The sequence below is a fragment of the Phyllostomus discolor genome, chromosome 6, assembly GCF_004126475.2.
Source record: "Phyllostomus discolor isolate MPI-MPIP mPhyDis1 chromosome 6, mPhyDis1.pri.v3, whole genome shotgun sequence".
Classification (NCBI taxonomy): domain Eukaryota; kingdom Metazoa; phylum Chordata; class Mammalia; order Chiroptera; family Phyllostomidae; genus Phyllostomus; species Phyllostomus discolor.
The window spans coordinates 59,800,491-59,819,467 of NC_040908.2; positions in this window are offsets into that span (position 1 = coordinate 59,800,491).

Genomic DNA, 18,977 nt, shown 5'->3' on the forward strand with positions numbered 1-18,977 from the left:
TTTTTCATGTTTATATAGTTTGCAGTGAGATTGTTGTAGTTTCCCTCTAATTTCTGATAGCTCATTGTGAGTTCATTGAACTTCCTGATAATCATTGTTTTGAACTCACTATCTGATAGTTGAGTTGCCTCTATTTCATTTAGCATTTTTCCAGAGGCTTCCTCGTTTCCGTTCAATTGGGGGTTGTTTCTTTGCTTTCTCATTGTTCATGAGTTTCTTCTTGTTAGCCTCTGTTTCTTAAATTGATCTGTTCTGGTTCCCTGTAATTATGGTGTGAACTTCTGTGGTAGAATACTTGTGAGATTCAGTGGTGCAATCTCCTTCGTGTATCCTGATGTTCACAGCTTCCCCCTACTCTTTTTTTGTGATCATTTGGAGGAGTAAGGCGAAATGGTTTAAGACAGCAAGACAGTGTACTATGATATTTACATTAGCAACCAGTAGAGAAGAGATGGGTTATCCTTTGGCTCCTTATAGTATTAACCATGATCCTCCACCCCACTATCCACATTTTAGAAAGGATGGAAAGAGGGTAAGACTCTTATTGGGGACGAGAGGATTGATAGTTGGATCTAGAAAGCTGTGAGGCTGTGGGAGGTCAGATTCTAAGGTAGGGTTGGATAAGATTAGTATATAGGAGTAGTGTGTAAAAGAATAGAGGCAACCCCACAATAGTGTAGTTCAGGAAATTGCAAAGTGGGCTGAGATCAGGAAGGGGTATTGAGTAGTATTTACAATTGTATGGACTAGGTCTTATTAACAGTAATAGTAAAGTGACAGTCTTGTGGCAGAATCGATGAGATCTAGATAACACGAATAAAGAGTATAGAACCTTGAGAGGTGTATTAATGGAACACAGATGAAGGATAGTAAATTATGGACACACTGTGACTGAGATACCAGGGGAAACCTATCAAATGACAGTATAACCAGCCAAGCAAAGAAGATTATACAGAAAGTAAAAGAATACCAAAATATTATTAAAATAAAAAATGTTGGAAAAGTGAGAAAAAGATAATACAAATTTACAGTAACTTGCAAGATTAAAAAAAAAGAAAGAAAAGCAGAAGATGGAGTGCAGGAGAGATAAATTTGGAGTGGAAAGAATAATATTAGGATGAATGGAAGAGAAACATAAGGGATTGTGAGATATAAAAATAATAAGAATTGAAAAATAAAATGCCACTTAAAACACAAGATAAAATCAATCAACCAACAACAGCCACAAAAACCAAACCAAACCAAACCAAACAAAATAAAAAAACCTTCTTGTTGGTTTCTAACTGGCCAGATCAGTTTTCCTGATCTTGCTGGCTTCAGCTGGCTGAGGGACCTTTGAAATGCTTCTTTCTCTTCCCAGCCAGATCTCAGCAAGTCTCTCAGGAACTGGGCGCTCCCGAGCACACTCACTCTCTGGAGCTCACTGCCATGTTCTTCTGGACTCCAGGTTCCCTGCAGGGTTCCAGCTCTATGATCTCAGGAGGCACCCGGGACATTTTGGGATTCACTGCGCCCTCCCTGGGAATCGTAAAAGGGCGCGCCCCTCCACCAAACTTTTGAGATTCGGGCTCTAGGAACGCCCTAAGTGCCGTGACCCTTCCGGGTCCACAGCGCACAAGTCAGGATTCCTGATGGGGTGAACGCTTCCCCAGATCAGAACTGCAGGCTCCCTAGACCTGAGAACACCCTTGCCCTTCCCAGCTCTGGGTTTTCCACCGATCAGCACTCCCACCAGGCTAGGAGTGCGGGCGCTCTTCCAGGCCGCCCCTGGTCAAGCTGGCTAGAGGCCCTCACTTCTCCCAGGTCTCTGGGTGGGTGTTCATAGTCCCTGGGCAATTTTTTTCCAGTCCAACTGGCCAATCTGTGCCTTCAAGCAACAAGTTCTCCCCTGGAGTTGCTCACCCCTGTATTCGGGGGACGGAGCAGTGACTCCCCTCTCCTGGGAGCCCTGAGGCAGACCCAGGAGCACCAGATCTGGGGACTGCACACCCCTAGTCCCCGAGCTGATCCCTAGGTCCCTTTTGCCCTGAAGCAGTCTCCTTACTGTCTGGTTTTTCAATGATCGCAATAATTTTTGATGTCCTGCTTTCAAAAGTGATTCGGTAACCTAGTCCACTTGCTCTGTTTCTCCACCGAACCACGAGTTTCCTTCCTCTTCACAGAAGCCGAGAAACATGCTGCCTAGAGTAAAGCCGCCATCTTGACTCCCGTAATTCTTTATTTTCTTTATTTTCTAAGTAAGATGTTCATCATGAACTCAAAGCAGAATTAAAATAAATTTAAAATAAAAACAGCCATTTAGCTTAATAATATTTTTAAATGATTGCAAAATAATGTCGAGTGTGTAACTTCTAGTTATAAATATCAAGTTCTTACATTTTTATACCTGTACCTTTTATTTATCTTTTTCTCTCTTTCATTGCATTATAAAACATAAATCAAACAATTAATTCCACATTCAATATCTCATCCTTTATCACACTAATCATTAGCAGAGAGCAGGAGCCCGCCAGCCCCTCTGTACCAGTTAGAGCTACATCCAGGTCATTGATCTGGACACACAGGGATGTCCTTGAAAATATCTGCTGAACATGTAACTTCATGCTTTGGATGAAATTTCTCTGAATGAAAATAAGGCACTTTAGAAGCTTCATGCAAATGTAGTTGTAGTGTTTGCCAAAGAGTCCTTTGTTTCAGAAATGAAAGGTATTTTTTAATTTTTTCTTAAAACAATCAGGAGATATTAAAACACATTTATGGATGATTCATGTTTATTTAAAATATGTTACATTTTCCCATGTGAATCTAAAGTACATAGGAATTTAAAATATCTTTGAAATATGTTAAATACAAATTTTATGGATAAAAGAGAAAACATCATTAATTAGGTTTTTTTCTAATTCCTTAGTCACTAATATTTTGCATTTTGAAAAAAATGCATTTTCAATATTTTGACTCATCAAAGCTTATCAACAACATAAGTCATAAAATTCTGTGGACATATGTAATTTTGAAATGTACTAGAAGGGAGTATATGCAAGCTTCAAATCAGTGGGTTAATTTAATAATTACTCTACAGACCATTCAGGTGGATAGTTAGAAGTTAGAGAGCCATTATCCAAAATAGCTTAATTCCACTTTTAAGTTCTTCTTCCTCCTCTTAAAGACGCAATTAATTTTGTGGAAAATTTTAATATTTAATGATCAGAGTTTTTCCAATCACTTATCAACCATTTATCTAAAATATTTGGTTCAATGGGTCATTATAACACTTGTACTAACAAGATAAGCCCACGTCAAATTAGCTCTTACAATGATTGAATGAAACAAAATCAGTAAATAAGGATTATTTAAACATTTTATTTATTTATTTTTAGATAGAGGGGAAAGGAGAGAGAAAAAGAGTGAAAAAACCATGGATGTGTGGTTGCTCCTCACACATCCACTACTCGGGATCTGGCCCACAATCCAGGCATGTGCCCTGACTGGGAATCAAACCAAGTGACCCTTTGGTTCACAGGCCAGCACAGTCCACTGAGCCACCCCAGCCAAGGAAATAAATAATGATTTTTAATAGCCATTTTTTCTAGTCTTTTCTTCTCAGTAATGTAATAAACCATTATAATTTTAATTATCAATATTTTAATTATCCTTGAACTCATTTTCTCTCAGCTAAATTGTATCTGTGGCCCTAAATTTATCTTTTGGATCAGCTTACCAATACAAGGTTTAATGAAAGTTAAACTGTATAAATATCTTATTTTTAGAGTTTTTAAATTTTATTTAGTTATTATTTTATTTTAATTTCTAACTACTTTTATTTTAGGTTGTAAACATTTGTGAGTTCATTGGTAAATGGAAAAGTGGGTTTTCTAAATCTGTCTGGTTAAAATAGTGTATATGAGAATCATAAAAAGTAATCCCTGCCCCAGATTAAACTTGGGCTTCCTTCAATTCATGATTTCAAATGTCTTACCATCTCTATTGATTATTTTCTACCCTGAGCTAGCTAATCAAATCTCTGTCCTGGTCCCTCAGATCCCCTGGCTGGCATCATCATACTTCATTCTCATCTATTGCTTTGTCTGTTTTAAAATATTCTATTTCTTCCTTTACTTTCTAGTGTCACCTCAAAGTTTTTGTCATTTTTTTTCTACAGGAAAACTTCAACCCAGTACAATCATTTTGTAAAAAAGACTAACGAGTCACCCAAATACTAGAGATCTAGAGCTGAATATGCCATTGGAATAACTACACCATCTCTGTCAAGAAAATGTTCTCTTAAATTGTTTCCTCTCTGCCTAGAGAGAATACCTGTGACTCTTCTCCCCGCTCCTCAGGATTCTTGGGATGAGAGGTAGCATAGAATACCCCAAACACTACAGGATTTTGAACCAGAAAATCCAAGTTTCAAATCCTTCTTCCATTGTGCAAAATTCAATTTTGTTTTATAAGGATGATTTTTTAAACTAAATTTATTTGGGTGACATTGGTTAATAACATTATATGTTTCAAGTGTAGATTTTTATGATGTATGATCTGTATATTGTATTGTGTGCTCACCACCCAAAGTGAAATCATCTTTCATTATCACATTATTTGGCCCCCTTTAAATTCCCTCCCACCCCCTTTACCTCAATAACTACCATACTGTTGTCTGTGTCTATGAGTTTCAGTTTTATATCCTACATGTGAGAAAAATCATATGGTTCTTAGCTTTTTCTGACTTATTTCTCTTAGTATGATATTCTCAGGTTTCATCTATGTTGTCACAAATAGTGGTATTTTATCTTCTCTTATGGCTGAGTAGTATTCCATTGTATAGGTACCACATCTTCTTTTTCCATTCATCTATCAAAGCACACTTTGGTTGTTCCCCTGTCATGGCTATAGTAAATAATGCTGTAATGGACATAGGGACACATGGGGCTAGAGGTGGGACTGGGGGCCATGATCAGTAGTTGGGTGCTACTGTATTGCCACTACTATTTTTTTTTTAAAGATTTTATTTATTTATTTTTAGAGAGGGAAGGGAGGGAAAGAGAGAGAGAGAGAGAGAGAGGGAGAGAAACATCAATGTGTGGTTGCTGGGGGTTATGGCCTGCAACCCAGGAATGTACCCTGGCTGGGAATCGAACCTGGGACACTTTGGTTCCCAGCCCGTGCTCAATCCACTGAGCTACGCCAGCCAGGGCTTATTGCCACTACTATTAACAATACTATGCTATGTATTTGAGAGTTGCTAAAAAAAGGTAACCCTAAAAGCTTCCCCCTCAAATTGTGGTAACTATGAGAAATGATAGATATATTAACTAATTTTAATGTGGTAACAATTTTACAACATCTACTTATGTCAAATTATTGCATTGCTCACCTTAAACTTCCATAAAGTTGCATGTAAATTATATCTCAATAAAGATGACAAAAAAAAGGACAAATTTCTGACCTACAAAATCTATGAACACAATAAAATCATTGCTTTAAAGCACTGAGTTTTGGCTGTGTTTACCCAGCAAGAGTAGTCAGAACACCTTGATACTGTGCAGAATTTTGTGGAGGAAGGTAGACAACTTTTCTCCTCTATGATAGTGGCCTTGTAGTAAAAGTTAGGAAGGACTCATACATATACATGTCCTGCCTCCTTTATTTATTTTCTATTAGTTCTCTGGAGGAGTATTTTGAGAAGTAAATTTTGGGGATTTGAATGTGCAGAGACATAACCTATAAAATAGTTTTCCTGTAAACAGTTAAGAAGGAAGAAGCCTATTATCAAAGCCTAAGGCAACTCATTTATTAATACCTTGAAATCAGAACTTCCCATCTGCTTTTCTTTGCATTTTTTAAATCCTTGTAGTGCAGTCCTTTGGTCATGTTTCAAAAAGCATTATATGCCATACACTCTTTAGGTAGATATGAATAAAACATTCTACGTGCTCTCCCTGTGCCTTAATCACTGCTGGTGCTCTAGTTTTCTGTGAACAAAATGCTGTATTGATGGAGTTTGTAAACCCAAGGCCAAGTTTGGAATTTTTTCTTGGTGTAAATATAGCTAGAGCACATCTTGGTTAGATAGGAAAATGTGTGAGATTTAAAAGGTGGCACTCTTCACTGATAGATTCTTTAAATCATCCCATAAACAAATATCGTCTTAATCCATTTTTTGTTTTAACACAAACAGACACACTGCTGATACCAATCCTTTTCTGAATAGGATATTTATTTGGGAATTAAAGGATAAGAATTCTTTTTGTAGCTTTGTTACAATGTGACTTTGGGGGGAAATTTTGTTGTGGCCTTGGAGTCCTTCTTGCTGAATGAGAGTTTGGTTTAGATCAGTGGTTGACAAAACAGGTCAGCAGTGAGTGTGTTATATACATATATATATATATATATATATATAAAACAAATATATATAATCTGTTATATTTGATACTTCCTGATTTGTGATTGTCTTTATTATATATTGAAGATAAAAATACACACACCTTCTTTAATTTTTTAAAAAACTCAATGAACAATGTATTCATGTATTTTGTTTTTTATTTTTAGTAAGATCATTTACTTTATTTCTAATATTTCATTTTCATTGTATTTATTTCCAATGAAATAAATATTTCCAGTACCATTTCCAGTACCATTTATCCCCCCACCCCCGTGCCCCACCTGCTGTTGCAATCACTGCCCTGTTGTCCCTGTTTATGAGTTCTTTTTCTGAGTGAAATTCACGTAAAATGAAATTAACTATTTTAAAGTAAACAGTTAATTCAATACAATTAGTACTGTCACAGTTTTGTGCAAACACTAACTCCATCCACTTCTAAAATAGTTATGTTAATTTTTTTTAAATAACTATTTCCTGCTTGTAAAATAATAAATTTTTAGACAATGTGAAAAGACAAGTCAAGATAAAAATTAAAATTAAATCAACCTTAATGCCATAAAATAAAGCTAGAATTAAAATTTTGGAGCAGATATGTATGCATCACACACAAACACATTCACTTACCATTACCCATTATTGGGATATAATATAGCCAGGAGCAAAACGGACAACACAGCATATTTTGATGTTCAAATTCCAAGATACAAATATGTTAGAGATATGGACATGTACACTATATAGCAATGCAGAAGCAGGGGCCACTTTTAAAAGGCAGAGGAAAACCCCCAGGTGACCTGAACGGTCACTGATGTCAGGAAGAGACAGCACAATATACAGTTTTGTCTGCAAGCCCAACATGAGTTCCCAGAATTCTCATAAATAAATTAATGTATTAGATCAAAGAATTCTCTTTGTGGATCCTTCCAAAGGATACCATGTTGCTTCCCATATTTAATAGCATGGCAGGGGTACATATAACAGTAACTTTCATTAAAAATATACAGAATCTTACAGCAATTTTCGGGCATTAACTGCAATGTAGTCAAAAGAGAGAATGAAGAAAAAAGTTTCTTTTCTAATGTAAATATGAATATCATAGCCTACATGTTTAAGAATTTATGGAGAACTCCAAACTTTTGTTCCTTCAGCTGTCTCTGGTCAAAATGTTACCAGGGTGACCCCAAGTCAGGGTGCTGCCCCTTCTTGGTTCTTGTTTTGCTTGCAAGAAAAGAATTCAGGTGAAAGACAAGCACCTATAGTGGAATGAGATAGCAAGTGTATTTATGAAACATGTATTAGCACAGAGCTCAAAGCAGGCACCTGGCTAGTCTGAATGCCCCACATACACAGGAAATAAAGTTATTAGTAAGTTTGTTCTATACACTTGAGCACCTGGCTACAAGTGGGCACTCGGCTAATCCGAGTGCACCAACTATTGGTGTTCAGGGCTCATATACTTAAGTCAACTCCTAGGTATGCCTCCTTCTTCTCTTTCTAGACCTTGGAAATAATGTACAGTTGCAAAGGCTTTCTTTCTTAGCTAGTAAAGGCTCTTTTGTCTTAGTTAATGAAATTGCTACAAAGGCTCCCTTTCCCAGTACAGCGTCTCAAGGGCTCACTTCCTCCTGCGCTACCTTTGCTTGTGACCGAGCTCCCGGCAGCCTTGTCAGGCCAGGCTCAGGACTGCTGAGTCATCAGGTGAGAAAAACCTTCCTCCTCCTCCCTGCCTTAGCCTACTAACTACCCTACCTAACAAAAGCACTGATGGAGAAGTTGTATATTATGAAGTTCCGCATCTTCATTAGCTCTCCTGTTTCAATATTCAACAGAGATACAACACAGAGAAAATCATGAATTAGTCAAAGGTTCTCCTAACATGAATTAGGAATTAGGAACAGCTCCCTTATCCATGGTTGCACTTTCTGCTATCAGTCAAAACCAGAAAATATTAAACAGAAATTTCCAAAAATAAACAATTCCTAGTTGTAAACTGGGCAGCATCTGAGTGGCATTATGAAATCTCACACAGTTCTGCTCCATCCCACCTGGGACAGGACTCATCCCTCTGTCCTGGGACTCCACTCCATGTACAGTGTCTGCCTGTTAGTCACGTAGTAGCCTTTTTACTCACTGGATCGAATGTCACAGTATCACAATACTTGTGTTCAAGTAACCCTTCTTTTGCTTACTAATGACCTCAAAGTGCAAGAATGGTGAACTAACAATTAGGATGTGTCAAAAAGAAGCCATTAGGTACTTTCCTTAGATGAAAAGGTGAAAGTTCTCAACTTATCAAAAAAAAGAGAGAAAAAAAGGTTGTGTGTGAAGTTTGCTTAGACCTAGGGCGGTGATTTTCAACTGGTATGCTGAAAGAATTGTTAAAACATGCAATGTCTCTGAGTTGGGGGCACTCATCTTTTTTCCATTAGATTGTCTATAAAAGAATGGCAACAGCCAACACAACAATATCCATCCAGTGTGAATGAATCAAAATTATATTTATTTTTCATAATATATATTTTTAGCATGATGCAGAATTTTTGTAATTAGTTTATTGTACCATGAGGAAGAAAAATGTTGAAAATCACTGATCTATGTTAAGAACAAATCTTTTTTGTATAATTGCCTAATTTATAAACTAACCTTTACTACAGGTATATATGTATAAGAAAAAAACATAGGATATATAGGGTTTGGTACTACCTGCAGTTTTAGGCTTCCACTGGCACTGGCGATCTGAGTTATTCCGCCTGCACACAGAAAGGGACTACCACACTGTATCCCGGAAAGGAAAAATCAATCGATCTGCGGCCAAAATACTTCTCTCACTGCACACACATTCCTCCCAAAAGGGGGAGCTCCAGGGCTGCACGTCAACACTGTTGTGTACCATAATTTTTCCCATTCATTAATATTCTTTGAATATTTTCTATGATATCAAACATTCTACTATTCAATGATTTTAGTGACGAAATTCTTTTCTATCATGTGGTTGCTACCATATTTTGTTTAATGATACTGAGGGTTTTGAACTAATATTTTATTTTAAAAAATGCCACCTTCAGAGATAGGATGGTTGGACAGGAAAAACTAAATTAGCAGAGATTTAGAACTTAGTACATTTGCTTGACTTTCCTGTGAAGTATGGAGTTTTCTTCAATATCATGTTCCACATCCACACTTTTCAACTGCCGGTAATTCTTCCCCACAGGACTTGTGGGGATGCCTGGAAGCCGTTTCGGTCATCGCAGGTAGGGGAGGGAAGAGAGCGTGCTGTGGGTATTTAATGGGGAGAGGCTAGGAGCGTTGTCCAACAGCCGCTGTACACAGAAGGGCACCCACCACCAGCAGCAGCCAAAGAATTACCTGGCCTCAAACGTCAATAGTGAGGAAATTGAGAAACTGCTCAACATGAAGCAAAAACAGGAGGAAGGTGACTGTTTTAGACAGCTTGCTTCCCATGTTGGCTTCCTCACAGACACATTTTTGGTATGTGTTAAAGTTAAAATCACTAAAGATGATTGGCGTGTGTGTTGTGTAGAGACAAGTTTGATTGTTTTAGTACAGGAGTGTGTACTTCCTGGCTCCTATTTTTCTGAATGGGCTTCAAGTGTGTGGAGCTACCCCTTCTCTCTCTTAACACCAGAAACCCAGCTATCCTGACTTCGTACCAGTCATTCCAAAATTGAGAATAACTGCTCCACACATACGGAAAAAAAATTTTGGCTCTTTAGTTGTTCTGTTAGCTAATTGGCTCCTACTGAATACTATTGGGCCTATTCTGGCCCAGAAATATATATAAGTATATATACTTATAAGTATAAGTATATATAAGTATATATATATATTATATATAAGTATATATATTTTTTATTCCTGATGCTATGTGGACTCTGCCTTAAAGTCAAGATTTTACACCAATGTTTTCAAGTTGCTTCATTTTGTTTATAAATCTGGGTCTGATACTTAACTTCCTTTTCCTTCCTCAGTGGAAGCCCTTGGAATGTTTTAAATCATTTCACTGCACTTCTGGGACTATGACTAAATGCAAATCCCAAGCACACCAAGGTTACTTGTAAACCTGTTCACTTTTCATTAACAGCTTCCCTCTCCTTGTCTACTATTGCTCTGGCATGTCTAATTTTTGTGCACTTGTAAACCAGACACAGATATTGAGAGTTCAGGATGCCATACCTTATCACAGCCTCATCATAGGATGTTTTCGTAAGTAGTCAATGTAGAGAAAATTTTTCTATCTGCTTTCACATACATATCTTTGATAGACTATAAAAGCATGGCCAAGTCATTTGTTCCCATGGCCCTATACATAAAACATTAGACTAATGGTTAATATCTGGCCTGTATGGGTCAGTTACAATTTCTTTTTAGTGCATTTCAAATGGAAGTTAAGAGACTCTCGTTCAGAAATCAGAGAGATAACATACTTTCACGAAAAGATAAGAGGTAGCAGTGGGAACAGTGGCACATTAAAGAGTACACATCTGGTGGAAGCTGATGTTCAGCTTTTGTGGATGGTTGCTCTCTGAAGACCATGCCATGTCCGTCCATAATTGCTAATCTAATTATAAAGAGAAGCTGATGTCAGATTTCCTTAGGGATTTTCCTAAACATTGATTTTTGACTTAAATATTTTTAAAATGTTCCATATAACCAAGAAAGAAAATTGGTAATTATTTTTCTGGACACTAGTTTGCAACCTTAATTGTAGCTAGCTTGTGTTGTCTTTCTTTCCATGTGTGATAATTGTATAGTATATATTTATAAACTATGTGACAAAATAGCCACAGTCAATAAACATTACCAGGTTAAAAGTCCCATTTTTGATGGACTGAAATAGCTATGGAATTATTGCTTCCAAAATGTAGGACTCTATTTTAAAATGAAACTTTTGATATTTAGCTCGAGGGAGAATGTAAGAGGACAGTAGGTAGAGAGTCCTTGTTGTGTGTGAGGTGAATGGTTTTAGTTCCCCTCCATAATAATCAACATCTACATAATGATTTTCCACACTGTATTAATGAATTCAGTAAACAAAATAATTCATGTAAGGCAGCTCCTAATATGTTCACTTAGCAAATTTTAAAAATTCAGTCAAAGACTTTATAAATACAGATTTTTTATTTGATTTTTTAATTTTTTAAATTTTTTCAATTACAGTTTACATTCAATATTATTTTGTATTTGTCTCAGGTGTACACAAACTGTGGTACTGTGGTAGTCAGTCATTAAAAAGAATGAAATCTTACCATTTGGGACAGCATGAATGAATCTAGAGAGTATCATATTAAGTAAAATAGAGGTTTTAAACATTTTTTTAAGCAGCAAACCCAAATATTGATGATCTGATGATAAGTTTCAGAATCCACCCATTGTACAAGGCTGGTTGTATTAGAAAAACACAGAATCTGCACAGTTATCTTCATAAGCCTGTCCAAAGAATGAGCTAAACATGCACTGATGTGGTGACTCGGGAACACAGAATTGTGCTACACCTGATCTTGATGCCGCTGACAGCACCTACAGATGCAGGAGCCCTGCGTGTCGTCATCACCCAGCTCTTCAGTATTCAGGGGAGCTCTGAGAAAGGGAACCTCAGAGTGGCCTGACAACTGCCCCTAGCTTTTCAGTTAAAGCAACATTAAATAAAAAATGCTGTGCTTATGACGGTGTTATTCTGATATCTGAAATAAAGACGACCTAGGGCATTGTTTTTTTTTTTATTGTGAAGCATATGTGAGTATGATTCTATGACTTCCTCAGGACAGAGTGTAAATAGGACACTCTTTAAATAACAGAATTGGTGGGATATTTTAAAAGCTTTACTAAAGCAAACATTAAATTATCTGTATTTCTCAATTGATCTAATTTGGGTTCTTTCATTTGTTTGTTTAACATGCTCTCAAAACCAGTGGTCTAAAATAAGATTTTGCTTTGCCAAATATTCCCAGCATTTATTAATAGATTAGAGAATTTTTTAGTTTACTTGATGCAAAATGATCTCTGTTGACTTTTACGGAAATCATAAACTTTTGCTTTGCTTTCTCTCCTTCATCCTTGCAGGAAGAGACTAATGTTTTACTCCCTGGTAAAGTTGTGACTGTACAACAAGATAAAGGTTGTCTAATTCTCATAGTACATTGTCATATACCTATTAAATTCTCCAATGCTGAAGGCTAATTTTTCTCAATGAATGTTGCTTAAAGACATGCTCAGGGCCTCTTTCTTTTTGGGATGGGCCTGAAGCCTGAGAGACCCAGGTAAAATTTAGGTGAGCCCCAGGGAAATATATATATGGAGCAAATAGATGGGCTTCTACTTTTTATGATAAAGAGATGTTATGAATTCATGAAATTAATATTTATGAAGTGGAGCACAAGGTGACAGGTGGCGAGCCATGGCTCAGCAAAAGACTATACAAGAAACTGATGTAAAGAAGTTTGCTAATCACAGGCCCTGATAGAAGAACACTGCCTGCTTCGAGGGGCCGTACTGGGAGGTGGAGGCAGGGTGCATGCAGAGAAAGAGGCAGGGCCGGGAGGCACGTGAGTAGAGTGTTTGCATGTTCTCAGACTAAGGCCAGATTGGTCCATTTGAACAAACAAACAGAAAGTGTGGTTTGGGTAAACTCTACAGAGACCTTATTTAAGGAGTGCATGAGGGGAATGCCCTGGGACGTGAGGGAGATTGTTCATCACAGGGGCTGTTAGGGGACATCATATCAGGAACTTACATTCACTTATAACTCTGCAGGTTGTTTTCTAGGGCACATACTCGCATGAGATGGCGTCAGTTCAAGGCCCCCTGAAGACTCACAGTCAAATAAAATGGATGTTGGAGAAGCAACACCTTGAAGGGCTTAGCTCAGCTCTTCATGGGAGAAAATATCTTTACTCTTCCTGCTCTTCTTAAGCTTCATCTTTGTTCCTTTCTAGTATGATGGTAGCAAGTACTTAAGGGTCATATACATAGAGTATGGGCCAAGAAGCGAATTAAAGAGAGCATAAGGTTAATATTTAGTCAGGATACACATATATTTGGATATCAAAGAGGGGTTACCTTTTACAAATTGGGATTTGGAATAAAAAAAAATATACAGTAATGCATAGAGTAACTTCACCTGAACTCTTTCTTTGTGAATATACCACCCTATTTGTACTAATATCTATCTCTATCTCTATCTCTATCTCTATCTCTATCATCTCTCTATCTCTATCTCTATATATACTACACATACTACATATAAAATATTTTTCTGTATTAACCAGAAAATAGTATGGATTAATACACAAGGAATGTATGAATTAGCAAACTAAAATCAGACATGCACAAAGGCCTGTGATTTGTAAAATAGTATTACTCTCCAAAATGTTGTAATAGTTGGATTTGCTATGGTCAAAATCCCATGCAAAAAAAAAAATCTTGTTTAACACAATTGTCTGAAAAACATCTAAGTTTTAAAAGGATAGATGTACAGTTTGAGTTAAATTGGGCTTTGTATAAAACCTCAAATTGCAATGGCAGTGCTACTTCTCATGAGCAAGTTTATGCATTGAGAAATAGTATTGAATTTTAAATCTAAGGTAATTAGTTTTTGCTAGGAATGGAGATCTTTTTCTGGAGATGAATTTGCTGTGCTGCTGGGTAGAATTTAGATGAAGCATTGTGTTATATTAATATATTTAAATCTACTTAAATGCACATATACATATCTCTCTAGGAATGAAACTGGAGAGTGTGACTTGTTTTCTAAAATATAAGTGTTTAAAACTATCATATTTGTACTAACATTACTGACTCTGTGGAAGTTAGAGATAAAAGTCTTTCTAGTTTTAAATTATATATCTGGTTAGATCTATTCCAAAGATTCTGAAATATAAATCTGCTATCAAAAGTCCTCCAATAATGTAGAACAAACTGACAATAATCAGAGGGGAGGGAAGAAGGGTATAACAGAGAAAAGAAAGGGAAGGGTCATCAAGGAACATGTAAAGGACCCATGGACAAAGCCAAAGGGGGTTAGGATTGAGGGTGAGAGTGGAGGAAAATGGCAGCAGGAAAATGGAGACAACTGTACTTGAACAGAAATAAAATGAATGAATGAGTGAATGAATGAATTAAATGAAAAATAACTAGAATAATAATTCTATTAGAGTTTTTCCTATTAGAACAACAGAGAATGACTTGTTCTAGAATGTCCATCATTTGCTTCTGCCTTGAGAATCAGCTTCAACACTAGAGATCAGGTCAAGAATCCAGAAGTGCAAGATCTGGTCATCTTTTAATTTTTTTTCCAACTTTAAATATATTCATAACCATACCCTTGACACTGCAAAACTACTACCAGTACTAATCACCAGATACTCTTGACCTTCTATTTTGAGAAGTTAATTCTACCTCAGATCTTCTGCCTGTGCAGAGAGATATCAGCATAAATTAGAAAGGCTCTCTGTTCCCCAGGGTTCCAGATTCCTGAAATACATTAATCAAGGTCAGAAATGACATTTTGAGATGTCAAGTTTAAAGATAAAAATATCGCCTAGCCTGAATTGAAATTGTTTAATACAAAGTCAAAGCAAAAATTTTAAGGGATGTCAGAGAGAAAATGTATCACAAAGTACAGATACCAATACCATTTTTAAACAAACACACTGAAAAAGGAGATAAAGGGCAGGGGTTTTTTTTCTGGTAGACAGTTTATGGATAGTAAGCAGAGCTCTGTCACTTCTTTGATCTACTCCCCACTGTTTATCAGGGGACTGAGAGGAGGACGGTGACACCAGAAAAATTGGGAGTAGGGCTATCTGCGTGCAACTATTGTCCTTCTACAAGGAAAAGCTATAAATAAGTTGTTTATTAATTTTTTAGTCTTGCTTCATTATAACATTGTCCCTACATAATTGGTTGTTATGAGAGAACACAAAGACCAATAGCAAAAAATGTATAATAAACACGGTAACCTACAAAACAAAGATGCTGTCTTTTGTTTCAATAAAATTTCCATACCTAAAAGGGACAGGGATGTTGTGGATGGCAGTAATAGTTCTCTCACTTAATGAGCAGAGTTATAAAGCTATTGTTCAAATGCTTTTTCATTATAATACCTTGAAATTCAATTATTTTAGAAAAAATATTTAATCATACTACCATAATTCATTTATAATTAATAACTGCAATTGTATCACTTATCAAACTTTGAATGGTAGGTGTTATGATTTTTATTGATGATGAAATCTTAGTTCGGAAACCTACAGAAACTTGCCCAGAGCCAGGTGGATCTGATTCCAGACACAATGCTTTTCCCACAGGACCATGCTTGCTTTCTGCAAGCCTCTTCCATCTAGAGTACCTTTCACTTTGAGTGATTACCAACTTAAAAAACCTGGCCAAAACTCTTTAGAGAATGATATAATTTTGAAGTTCTGTGGCACATTAGAAACTTTCTAGACCAAATCCCATCCAATTTAAGAATAACATCCTTATTTTATCTGAGGAATGTTCTTTCATCCACAAAACAGGAAGTATGGTGTTTCAAAAGTAAGCTATTGTATTAAACAGAAACCTCATTACTTTATTAATTATTACTCTCTTTTCCTGGTTTTGCTTTGTGGCACAATTTAGAAAAAATGTCTTTATTGTGCCTATCCTATAAAACATTAAGCAATGGGTAAATAATTTATTTTCTTGACTAAACATTTTTAATCTCTCAAACCAATCAAATGCCAGGAGACCACTGTTGCCCACCAAGAAATCTTCTATTCAAGCCAGAGGGCATATTAGTCATTTGCCAAGTAAATATATTTTCTTTTCACCTGAAAAATAGGAGTTTTATAAAATGTTATGAAAATAACTTATCAAAGTACAAATGAAGGAAGGAAGTAGAAGCATGCTAATAGTAGCTTAAATTTCTGCATCATGTTTTGTTACTTAGCAAGCTTTACATCAATTAAAGTCAAAGGGTTGATTTGTTGGCTTATTGATGTGATCAAGAACTCTCTCTCAAGAGCTGAGTTAAAAGTCTAGTCCTTAATCAATCACCACCACAGGTGAGCTGGTTGGCTGTCATTAGCTTGGACCAATGCTAATATATCTTTTGAGGCTAAAGATGTGGACACTCAAACTAAATTGGTACTGTTCACAAGAACAAAGGGAGTGAATTAGTGAATTGGCATCTTACTGTAGTGTGAGGACAAATGTATGCCACAAATAATGATGATGTTTATAAATTTAACATTACCTCCTAGCACATGCAAGAGATAGCTGTGTAAAAAATATATTTTCTTTTGTTCCTGAGTTTTTTATGTTATTAAGAAATAAGTAAAACTTAAATGTGAGCTTTAGTTGGTGAAAATGCCTATTCAAGTGTGTTTAATAATCATTCACCAAATAATAATGATAATAATTATTATTAGTTATTTCACATGTATAACATTTATTATATATTATTACATAAAAATGTCACAATGAAGCCAGGGAGAGGAGACTATGGCTTGCCTTTATGTAAAAATAAGAAAGCAGACACGAGTGAGTGCTGTGGGCAGGATGGAGGACGGGATTGCCTACCCCCAACCAGTGAATGCTTTTCCACTACCCATTGGTGTCTCCTCCTCTTCTTGTGTTTTGTCCACTTTGTTAACAGTACATACTTTCAAGAACAAAACCCATGGGACCAATTAAAGAGCCCATATGGTTAATATTTAGATTTCTTTTGAGCCAAAGCACAACTAAATTATGGACTACTATTTTGGAAATAATTGAAATTTCAAGGAAATAAACTCAACCAAATATGTTTTGTGTTTGAGATAAGGTAGTAAGATTGAATATCAATAGTAATATACAGAGACATTAAAATGTTTGATTTCATGAGATTTTATATTGAAAATTCTGCTTTATATATAAATACATATGTATATACATACATACATACATACATACATACTTATGTGTGAAATTTGTGATGTGACTGCTCCCCAAGCCATCATTATAAAGAGCTTCAACACTTTCTTTAGGAATGCCATGGTTATCACAGTCACTCCGGGGAGACTCCACACATTGGATTGTTCAGAATTGCAACAAAAGCAGCTCTAACTGCAATAGGATTTTATCATGCTGAGGCATCTCAAGGCATTTTGAAGTCATATTAAAAATAAAATGTGAGTCAAACTTGAAACTTTTGTAATTTATGAAAGGTTGGTGAGCAGGTCTCAGCACCAGCATCACGATCAATGCTAAGTGCTTGCCTGTGGGGACTGTGGCATTATCGCTAGATAGCTGGCACAGTCATGTCATACAAAACAGACAGCATGTGTTCCTGCCTGACAGATGCTGATAAAATAGTGACAAGAATAACAAGTGACTAAAGAGACTGCTATGCCTAATCCTCTTTCTGGGACTACACAAAGTGGTGTAAGCAACAGCTGTAGTGGCTTGTGATGACCTACTCCCCTCAAACCCAAAGACCCTGTGAGGCCCTGCAGACACAGAGCAGCAGCATTGAAAGTCAGGAATTCCAGACCCTACCCAAAGAGAAGACGTGTAACTGGGGGAGGTGGTAATGGCATGGGGGCCAATATATAGGAATAGTATCAAAAAGACAATGTTTGAGATAGAGAAGCTGATTGGAATTAGGAATAAAGATCCTGGCAGTTGTCAGCTAAAATTTGACAGTAAATGAGATGCAAATAAAGAAATGCAATGTATGCCATGAATCCTGTACATCTACTTAAGATATGTCTTCTAGAATGTCCCTAAGTTCTTAATAAACTGCCTTTCTCGCAGTAAATCCTAAATAATTATGTGGCAAATGAATGAAAAGTTGGTTTTAAAAGAAAAGTCAATTATGTTAAATTACGTAGCAATTATAAAATTTGACTATTTTTCTTGCTTTTCTTTTTTCTTTCTTTTTTTTTACTGTCATTCTTGCTCACTGGACTATGAAGAAATGAAGGAGGGAAAAGGCGGTGTTTTAGTGGCTGTGTTCTCATTACAAAGATCAATGACTTTTATGTAGAGCAAAACCAGAGGGCATAAGTAGACATTATTTTTGGTTAATCTGAATAAGCCATATTTACCAAAAGAAAGGAAAGAGCCTTGTTGAATGACAAAGATAGTGACCATAAACCCTGCCAGGTGCATTGTCTAATGGAGTCTGGAGGGACAACAGGTACCAATTTACATCTTCGGTAGCTCCAGCTTTGAGGCATCATTTACCTAGTAGCCACCCAGTGGGGACCATTGAATAGCCTTTGGCTGCTGATACTGGGTGTTCTTCCCCGTGAGACAGCTGCAGATTAAGCCTTACCATCCTGAGTCCCACTGATCTTTCTCCCTATTTCTTTTTTCTTTTCTCTTCTTTTCTTCTTTTTCTTTTCTTTCTTTATTCTCTTTTTCTTTCTCCCATTACTGAGAAAATTTTCTACTGTCTATTGTTCTTATCTATCAATATTCATCTCTTACCCATGGCTTTTGAAACTAAAACCAATTCTCTATATTTCTGTTTCTATCATTTTTTTCTCTGTTTTCAGGGGGAATCAGGATATAAAAAGTCAAATATTGCCTTTTCTCACAGCTTTCCTCT